Here is a 10,234-nt window from a genome sequence, read left to right as displayed (position 1 = left end):
GAACCGTACCGTAACGATAAACAACCAGTAAACTTGTCTGCTCTATGCTGCTTCATGGTCTTACCCCCCCCCTCCCACTATCACCCCCTCCCTCTCTAACATACCTCCCTCTTCTTCCCTCCTTTCCTTTTCCGTCCAACACCAAAGATTTTCAAACATGATTGAAATGAATAAAGTTTGGCCTCAATTCCAAAAGGGGTTTATTCAGACATACCTCTGGTTTGTCTGAAGATTAATAACCCCTCTTGTTAAAGTAAAATATGTCCAACACATTTTCGACGCTGTTATATTCAAAAAAGTCCCAAATAGGACTCTCCCGCTTTCTCCCAACTTTTACTGCAGCCATAACGCTCATGTAAATGTCTATGACCACGCTAGCCGGCAGTGTCTGACAGACATCATGTGACGTCACAGACAACGTGATGCCGTAGGGGTCAAATACACAGTAAAACTAGCAGCGTGAAGTAAATAGATTTTATTTCAACCCAAAAGACATGTATTAACAAAGACGAAAACGAAGGATTTTTTGGGGTTAATATTATTTAGTTTCAGTTCGTTTTATACACACAACAAAAAGTTTTAGTTAGTTTTCGTTTTTTTTAAAACTCTCGTTTTTATTTTTATTTCAGTTAACGAAAATGTTTTTTCAGTTCTAGATTTAGTTTTTTCGTTCGTTTTCGTTAACTATAATAACCTTGCCACAGAGTCCCTCGCAGAAAGAATACATTCATTCTGTACAGTACAGTCATTCACAAATCAGATCTACATTCTCGCCAGCGTCCCTTCATCTGCAGGGAAACCATGGTGGGGGCCAGACGTGGTCGTGGACCCTCATCCTGATGATGGAGGCAGTGGTAACTTGGGGGTAATTGAAGAAAAGCTTTGTAAGAATCGGATTTCAACCCACAGGAGAGACGAGACAAATGAGAATTTTGATGAATGGAGCTATCATTAAAATGATAACTATGACCTCAGAGATCAGTTTTAATTTTAGTGTGCAGAGAAAAGAGAAAAGACCTAATTGAAAGCTTTTCATCTCCTTCTTCTGCAATTCAAACTGTAAATGTGGATCCTGGGTGGAGGAGGGAATGGACCAGCAGCTCCAGACTTCCAATTACTGCTTCTGCTGCTTTACATAAAGCCGTGAGGGAGACGAGCGCCTGAACTCGTCAGCCGGAGCCGGGCACGCTGCCGCACTTCCTCTGCATCTGAAACCATTCCTGTTTCAGAAGCAGATGGAAGCAGACGCCAGCAATGACTTCACAGATAAACAACACGGCTGATGAGACTCTTAGAGAAGCAGGTCGGCTCACATCTGACAGGAAACCTCCTAAAGGCACGTCGGCTGCAGGTCGGCTCTGCCAGGAAATATTACATCAGTTTTACTTTCATATTCATACATGAATGAGGCTAAATCCGTTTTGATGTGCGTAAATATTCAGTACAATTTTCTCCAAACATTAATTGTTGTTGTTGGAGTCAGAAAGTTCTGCTCCTACACTCTTTGGTGGAGATAATGGGCCGATCATCAAGCAGAACCTTGATGTGACGGTTTGAGGTGGACTCTGGAAACCAGAATCTCTGTACAAAAGAACCGATCAGAACCAGCGGCCCACTGCACTGTCCAATGTATATAGAACTGGACTGAAAACGCTTCACCACCTGCTCCAGCGAAATGAAGCCAAGTCAGTCCCCATTTTCCACGATACCGATGCCGCGATGTTGGAGCCAGATACATGACTAAACAGTGATGTACACCTCCGCCTCTCCAAACCTCCCCCACCAGCTAAAGATGGCGCTGCACGAACAGCTGCGTCGCTACTTTGTTTTGGTTTCTTTCATGAGGAAGCATGCATCACATGGACATGTTCATTAGTCCACACGCCTCCGCTCTTCAAAGCTCTGCATTGTCTACAGGTGTGCTTTGTGTCTGCCCCTTGCAGTGCGGTTCTGGGCGTGGGGAGACTAGTTTTAACCCTTGTGCTATCCTGTAATGTTGGGAGTTGGGTCATCTAGACCCACTAGACAGTGCTCTGAACCTTTTTTCTTCAATGATTTGTGATCTTCACTGGTGTCCATGGATTACATGAAATCTTTCCACCTTTATCCACCTTTGTCATGGTAGGGGGAACACCTCAATGGTCATCTTGACCCCATAGGATAGCACAAGGGTTAATTGTTCTTCTATTTCGATTTTTTATCCGGATTTTAATTTTTTCTGAGACTCCATCTGATCATAGTTCACAGCTGTTGGCTCTACGCTGTAGCCAGAGATTCCCAAAGAAAACAGAGGAAAAGGCTGCAGGGCCGGAAGAAAGCTGCCGGAGAAGAAACAAAGGTATAATCCGCTCATACCATCTGTTGTCATGGGCAACCTTCGTTTCCTCCTCAACAAAACTGACCAGCTGAAGGCGCTGACCCGGCAACAAAGCGAGTTCAGGGAGATGTGGCTGAATGGACTGACCCAGACTCTGTGGTTTCCTTTGATGGGTTAAAACTTTTCATGCGAGGACAGAATTGAGGTGGAGGGTTAAAAAAGACAGGGGATTTGCAGTGTACTGTGGGGCAAAAGAGTATTCAGTCAGCCACCAATTGTGCAAGTTCTCCTACTTAAAAAGATGAGAGAGGCCTGTAATTTTTATCATAGGTAAACCTAAACTATGAGAGACAAAATGAGATAAAAAAAAATCCAGTAAATATAATTTTCTGATTATTAAAGAATTATTTGTAAGTTATGGTGGCAAATAAATATTTGGTCAATAACAAAAGTTCAACTCAGTACTTTATTATATAAACTTTGTTGGTAATGACAGCAGTCAAACATTTTCTGCAAGTCTTATCAATTTTTTCACAAACTGTTGCTGGTATTTTGGTCCATTCCTCCATGCAGATCTCCTCTACAGCAGTGATGTTTTAGGGCTGTCCCTGGGCAAAACAGACTTTCAACTCCCCCCAAAGATTTTCTATGGGGTTGAGATCTGGAAACTGGCTAGACCACTCCAGGACCTTGAAATGGTTCTAACAAAGCTACTCCTTCGTTACCCGGGCAACGTGTGTTTGGGATGGTTCTCATGCTGAAAGACCCTGCCATGTTTCATCTTCAATGCTGATGGAAGCAGGTTTTCTCTCCAAATCTGACCAAACATGGCTTCATTCATTCACTCCTTTACATGGATCAGTCGTCCTGGTCCCTTTGCTGAAAAACAGCCCCACAGCATGATGCTTCCACCCCCATGCTTTACAGTAGGTCTGGTGTTCTTTGGATGCAGCTCAGCATTCTTTCTCCTGCAAACAGTAGAGTTCTAAAAAGTTCTATTGTGGTTTCATCTGACCACAGGAAATTCTCCCAATCTTCCTCTGGATCCTCCAAATGCTCTCTAGCAGACTATAGACGGGCCTACACATGTGCTGGTTTTAGCAGGGGGACACGTCTGGCCCTGCAGGGTTTTAGTCCCTGTTGGTGTAGCGTCTCACTGATGGTGGCCTTTGTTACTTTGGTCCCAGCTCTCTGCAGGTCATTCACTAGGTCCCCCGTGGGATTCTGGGATCTTTGCTCACCGTTCTTGTGATCATTCTGACCCCACGGGGTGAGATCTTGGGGGGAGCCCCAGATGGAGGGAGATTATCAGTGTTGTATGTCTTCCACTTCCTAATAATTGCCTCCACAGGTGATTTCTTCACTCCAAGCTGCTTACCTGTTGCAGATTCAGTCTTCCAGTCTGCTGCAGGTCAACAGTTTGGTTTCTGGTGTCCTTAGACAGCTCCTTGGTCTCTAGTGGAGTTTGGAGTGTGACTGTGTAAGGTTATGGACAGGTGTCTTTCTATAGATAACCAGTTCAAACAGGTGACATTAATACAGGTAACAGGTGGAGGACAGAGGATCCTCTACAGAAGAAGTTACAGGTCTGTGAGAGACAGAAATCTAGCTTGTTTGTAGGTCACTAAATGTTTCTTTTCCACCATAATCTACAAATAAATTCTTTAAGATCAGAAAAGGGGATTTTCTTGTTTTTTTGCTCATTTTGTCTCTTGTAGTTGAGGTTTAGGAAATTGCAGGCCTCTCTCATCTTTTTACGTAGAACATGCAGAACAAGAGATGGTGCAACCCAGTGCACATCAGTGTGAATGAACAACTCTGCAACCAGGACATCGAATTGCATTTGTTTGAAGACAATGAAGGTGAAATTTTAGCCAGAGGGAAACAATGTTTTAAGCGACACTAAAGAAGAGTCTGTTCTCCGGGAATAGCAGAACAGAGGAACAGTTGGCAAAGTGGAACCCAGGAACAGTTTGAACAGTCTAACAGAGGAACAGTTGGAACAGTGGAACAAATGAACAGTCGGAACAGTGGAACAGTGGGAAGAGTGGAACAGTGGGAACAGAGGAACAGTGGAACAGTGGGAAGAGTGGAACAGTGGGAACAGAGGAACAGTGGAACAGAGGAACAGTGGGAACAGTTGGCACAGTGGAACCCAGGAACAGTTGGAACAGATGAACAGTGGAACAGTGGGAAGAGTGGAACAGTGGGAACAGAGGAACAGTAGAACAGTGGGAACAGACGAACAGTGGAACTGTGGGAAGAGTGGAACAGTGGGAAGAGTGAAACAGTGGGAAAAGAGGAACAGAGGAACAGTGGGAACAGTTGGCACAGTGGGAACAGTTGGCACAGTGGAACCCAGGAACAGTGGGAACAGACGAACAGTGGAACAGTGGGAAGAGTGGAACAGTGGGAACAGAGGAACAGTAGAACAGTGGGAACAGAGGAACAGTGGAACAGTGGGAACAGAGGAACAGTGGGAACAGTTGGCACAGTGGGAACAGAGGAACAGTGGGAACAGAGGAACAGAGGAACAGTGGGAACAGAGGAACAGAGGAACAGTGGAACAGTTGGAACAGTGTAACAAATGAACAGTCGGAACAGAGGGACAGTGGGAACAGAGGAACAGTGGAACTGTGGGATCAGAGGAACAGAGGAACAGTGGAACAGTGGGAACAGTTGGCACAGTGGAACCCAGGAACAGAGCAACAGAGGAACAGTTGGAACAGTGTAACAAATGAACAGTCGGAACAGTGGAACAGAGGGACAGTGAGAACAGAGGAACAGAGGAACAGTGGGAACAGAGGAACAGTGGAACAGTGGGAAGAGTGGAACAGTGGGAAGAGTGAAACAGTGGGAACAGAGGAACAGTGGGAACAGTTGGCACAGTGGAACCCAGGAACAGAGGAACAGTGGGAACAGTTGGCACAGTGGAACCCAGGAACAGAGCAACAGAGGAACAGTTGGAACAGTGTAACAAATGAACAGAGGAACAGTGGAACAGAGGGACAGTGAGAACAGAGGAACAGAGGAACAGTGGGAACAGAGGAACAGTGGAACAGTGGGAAGAGTGGAACAGTGGGAAGAGTGAAACAGTGGGAACAGAGGAACAGTGGAAGAGTGGGAACAGTTGGTCTTTTTTGTAAAATTCTGTTTTGCAAAGAATTCCTTTTGTTTTTATGAATCTTGTTTGTGACAAAAAAAAAGTGTCTTTCAGATAAAAACAGTGCTCTGTAGTACCATTTTGCTGAGCTCTATTCATTTCAAACATACAGGTCAAAGGTCAATGGCTTTCTCAGGCTTGACGGCAGCGTCTGTCTTTGAACACACGTTGGCGCTGTAGCTCACTGAGGAGCATCATGCTAGTTGATGGGGGGTTGTTTTCCCATTCATTCCTTCATCTTCCTTCTTTATTATGAGCCACAGTCCAGCAAAAGCGATGACGTGTTCTAAGTTTAGATAAAAGTGTCAAAAGCGCTCCACCTGCTGAGTTATCGTGGCACTGTGGACGTTTCTGTTGGAGACCACAACACCAGACGTGTTGTCCTCATTGGGAGGAAAACATTTGAGGTGGTTCTCCAACTTTCTGGACCCTGAATCATCAATATTTCTCCCAGCCTAACAAGCCCTGCTGCATTTGAACTTTCTGGGTTTTCATTTTTCTTTCCTTCTTTCTAGCAGTTTAACAAACAGAAAAGTCTGGACAGTTTAAAAACCAAAAGGTTGATCATCAATTTACCCCCCAGGAGCCCCACCTGAGGGGGAGGATGTTTATCCGGAAATGACTGATATATCAGCCTTATTGGTCTCAACAGAAATGCAACAACCATCTTGCACATTACTCCTTGATGAGGAAAATACAATTAAAACGTCTAGTGCGTTTTATTGGATTCTGCCCAGCCTGGGGGGTTTCAGCTCCCCCCCGGGTCGCGGGATGCTCGATGGATGCAACATATAGACCTGCAGCAACACGCCAAAATGCCAGCCTCCTCTCATTATCATTAGAATTTTCTCTGGGCTGGTTAGCATGGTTTCATGACCTTATTACACACACACACACACACACACATCCTGTTCCAGTGGCTAAAACTCAACAAAGTTCACATCTGTTACAGAGGGGATTTATTTGAACAAACTCCAAGAGTAACAAACAACCCTGATTGTAAAACAAACATGTCCGTCACAAGAAGCTCTCAGCTGCAGTCTGTTCATTTGCTGGACAGGACAATAAAAGATCAGGTCCCAGATACAAGCAGGACCTCCGTGGGGTGGCTGGGCGCTCCCTTAGAGATAGACGGAGGAACTCGGTCACCTGCAGAGAGCTCGGAGTAGAACCGCTTCTCCTTCACATCCAGAGGAGCCAGTTGAGGTGCCTCTGGATGTCATCTTCCTTATCCATCTGGTCTGGATGCCTCCTGGATGCCTCCCTGGGGAGGTGTTCCCTGGGGCATGTCGCAACTGGTACATGCCCCAGGGAAGACCCAGGACACTCTGGAGAGACTGTGTCTCTCACCTGGCGACAGAACGTCTCGGAGTCCCCCCAGAGGAGCTGGAGGAAGTGGCCGGGGTGAGGGAAGTCTGGGCATCTTTGCTTAGACTGCTGTCTGGAGGGAGGGAGGGAGGGAAAAATGATACAAAAATTATCCAAGAAACATTTTAAATGAGGTAATTATGTTGGGCACTTAACCCTACAAAACATTGTAATTGGTGAGATCTTCAGTTTTTCTCTATTTTGGTAGAAAAATATTTGGCTTCTGCAGATTTCTGCTCTTTTTTTCTTGAATATTGTTTCATGCTGGACATAAAATGAAGGGAAATGTACCAGGAAACTCAAATGTTTCAGATCCATTCGGGTTGATTCTTAATAATTATTTAAACTCCAGGTTAGTGAATTAGAATCAGGTTTTTACATTTGTTTTTCTAAGTAATCTCTTTAAATTATACTTTGTTTAGGGATTACAGTTTTGTCCGTAACCCTTGTGCACTTTAACGTTGGGAGTTGGGTCATCTAGACCCGAGTTTTTCAACCTTTTTTGAGCCACGGCACACTTTAACCTAGACAAAAATACCGCGGCACACCACTATCCCAAAAAAAACTCCGCTCATAGAAACTCATAGTCTGTACGGATCTACAGCCCCCCCACCCCCACCCCCACCCCACCCCCCAATCTCACGTGCATTTTTGTGATGATTGTGGCAGAAAAAGCTGGAATTTGCAGCTGTTTTTTCTATAAGATGAAATAAAAGTTAAGTTAGAAAATTTAAAAACAGTTTCATGTGTGTTCGTTGTGGTTTCAAGACGTTTAACAAGGACGACTCATTGTGACTGTCACTTTAATCCAATGCATCATGGGGGATGTAGTGATGTCAGACAGACTCTCGTCTCTGAGCTTCATTGTTTTGTTCACTTGTTCCACGGTCTGACACCGGATTCTGTGGAAAGCTACACCGCTACAGACGAGCTTTAGCTGGTATTTTTGTTGGAACTGAGAGACTTTTTGAGCTAAATTGGAACAAGGAAGTGAAGACTTTAACCACTTGTAATTGGTCAGACTGATGACATGTGATTAAGCCTCCAAGAATGATTGGTGGAGAGAGTTAAAGGGGCGGGTCTTTTCCTAAAACAGAGCTTAAAGTGCGGCTAAATCGCGGTACCGTCATTCTCATCAAAATGTCTTTAATAGATTCAAATTAACACAAAGAAAACATTTTTTTATGATTTTTTATATTCCTAACTACTCAGTGTTTTATCAGGGCCTGTTTGGAAGAAGACAGAGCTAATTTCCTGGAGATGGGAAATGTTTTTAGATCAGTTAACCCTTGTTCTATCCTAGGCACTTTACCATTGGGAGGTGGGTCATCTAGACCCACTAGACAGAGCTCTGAACCTTTTTTCTTCAATGATTTGTGATCTTCACTGGTGTCCATGGATTACATGAAATCTTTCCACCTTTATCCACCTTTGTCATGGTAGGGAGAACACCTCAATGGAAGGGGGGGGTCATCTAAGATAGCACAAGGGTTACACCTGAAGTCTGCATTTCTTCTTCTTTCTTTTGCCTTTTTATAACTTGAGTTTCTGACTCAAAGACTCACCTGAGCAGGAATGACTCCACTCCAACTGCTGAGCTTGACTTTAATTAGTCGGTGCTTCTGCAGCATCATGACCTTTCAACAGAGTTTGTTTGGCTGCTTTAGAGGAAAAACACAAATATAAAAGAGGAGGAATATCATTCTTTTTAATGGAGTTTAACAATCAGTCTCTTGTGGACTCATTAGCATGACCACTTTGACTTATTTAACTGCCACAGATAATTAGTTTGTGGAAGTTATATCTGCAATCAGCAAACTTTTCCCTTTGACCCCCCCTCCATAAGCCATGAGCTCTTCCAGGACGGCGGTTGAATGAAACGACAGCCGCCATAAAACCAATAAAACTCTGGGCTCCTTATGGGAAATCCTCAACACTTCCACCATAAAAACTTCAGAAGCATCCAGACACTCGGATTCAGACAATCTGCAGGTTTTTTGAAGACATTTCACTTTTTAGGCCTTCAGTTTTGGCCTGAAAAGGTAGACGTCACATGATCACAATGATTTTCATTTCTCTGGCTAAAATCAACGTGTCTGTTTATAACTATGAAGAAGAAGATGATGATGATCATTAACAGGTAACGGTCCAGACCTGTCCAGACCCACTTTATTATAAACTATCATGGTTACACAGAGTTAAAGAAGCTCAACGTCAAGACTTTCAGGCTTGAAATGACTTTTTGGTTGGCCTGAAGCCCAGCTTCTCTGGTTCTTCTTCCAGTTTGGCATTTTGGTCTGTTTCATTTTGTCGCCAAACAGACGCAGAACGTGTTCTGATGGTTTTGAGGTTAATTCTAACCTAGAGAATGGTAAAAAAATGAAAGTGCTGTTGGTCTGTGGGGTATTCCCCCGTGACCTGGACCGCAGACTCCTATCTAGGCCCGATCAGACCTCAGGTTTTCTTTGGATAACTTCTCCAAATCTTCACCTCCTGGTTTTAGTTTCCTGCAGATTTTCCGGCTGAATTTTAATCTTTATTCTTGCTGATGTCTCATTTTATTACAAACATGGAAGCAGTAATTTCTCCAAGAGCTCATCAGGAGACAACAAGACCTGTCTGAACTTATTTCACTGCTTCTTTTACACAGCCGGCTCTTTTTACTGCCCATCTAATGGCTTATTTATTACATTCATTCTTTATTCTCCGGCTCCGGTGTGGCCTCATTACGACTATAACACTGCTCTGGAGTTCCCAGATAATTATGAGCTTCATTGTTTTAATAAGAGTCTTGGTCAGAGCCGATCTCAAGCACATCTTCAGAGTTCCCAGAGGGAACTGGACCCGGGCAGCGCCGGACAGATGGAGCTGCAGGTAAATATTTAAGCGTGAAAGATTCTCGGAACCCTTCAGATGCCTGATGCAGACACAGGTCCACATCACCTAAGGGGCGGGGCTGCTGATGAAGGTGATGATGATGATGAACAAAGCTCACAGGAATCTGTTCTTCCTGTCATTCAGAACTTTCTCAAATATGAAGTCACCTAGAATGACTTCAGAGACAAAAACCAAAACATGTAGCCTAAACTAAAGACCTGAACCCTCTTCATCATCACCTTCATCAAGCTTTAGGTTGTTTCTCTTGGTGATTGATGGCGTCTTTGACGGCTCCTCCCTGTTCCTCCATGAATCACCGCCGTCTACAGACATCATTAAACAGATTACATGCCCCCCTCCCCCATCAGCACAACCATTATATCCATTCTTTAGCGAGGACCTGAGGAACGGAACGCGGTCAGACTCCAAGCTCCACGAGGGTGATGATGATTGTTATGAAAATGAGGAAGAGCATTCATGACGATCGGTTTCTTTGATGAATTGTAACA

This window comes from Oryzias latipes, chromosome 10 (assembly GCF_002234675.1).
Source record: "Oryzias latipes chromosome 10, ASM223467v1".
Taxonomy (NCBI): Eukaryota; Metazoa; Chordata; class Actinopteri; order Beloniformes; family Adrianichthyidae; genus Oryzias; species Oryzias latipes.
Note: the sequence above shows the minus strand (reverse complement) of the source record.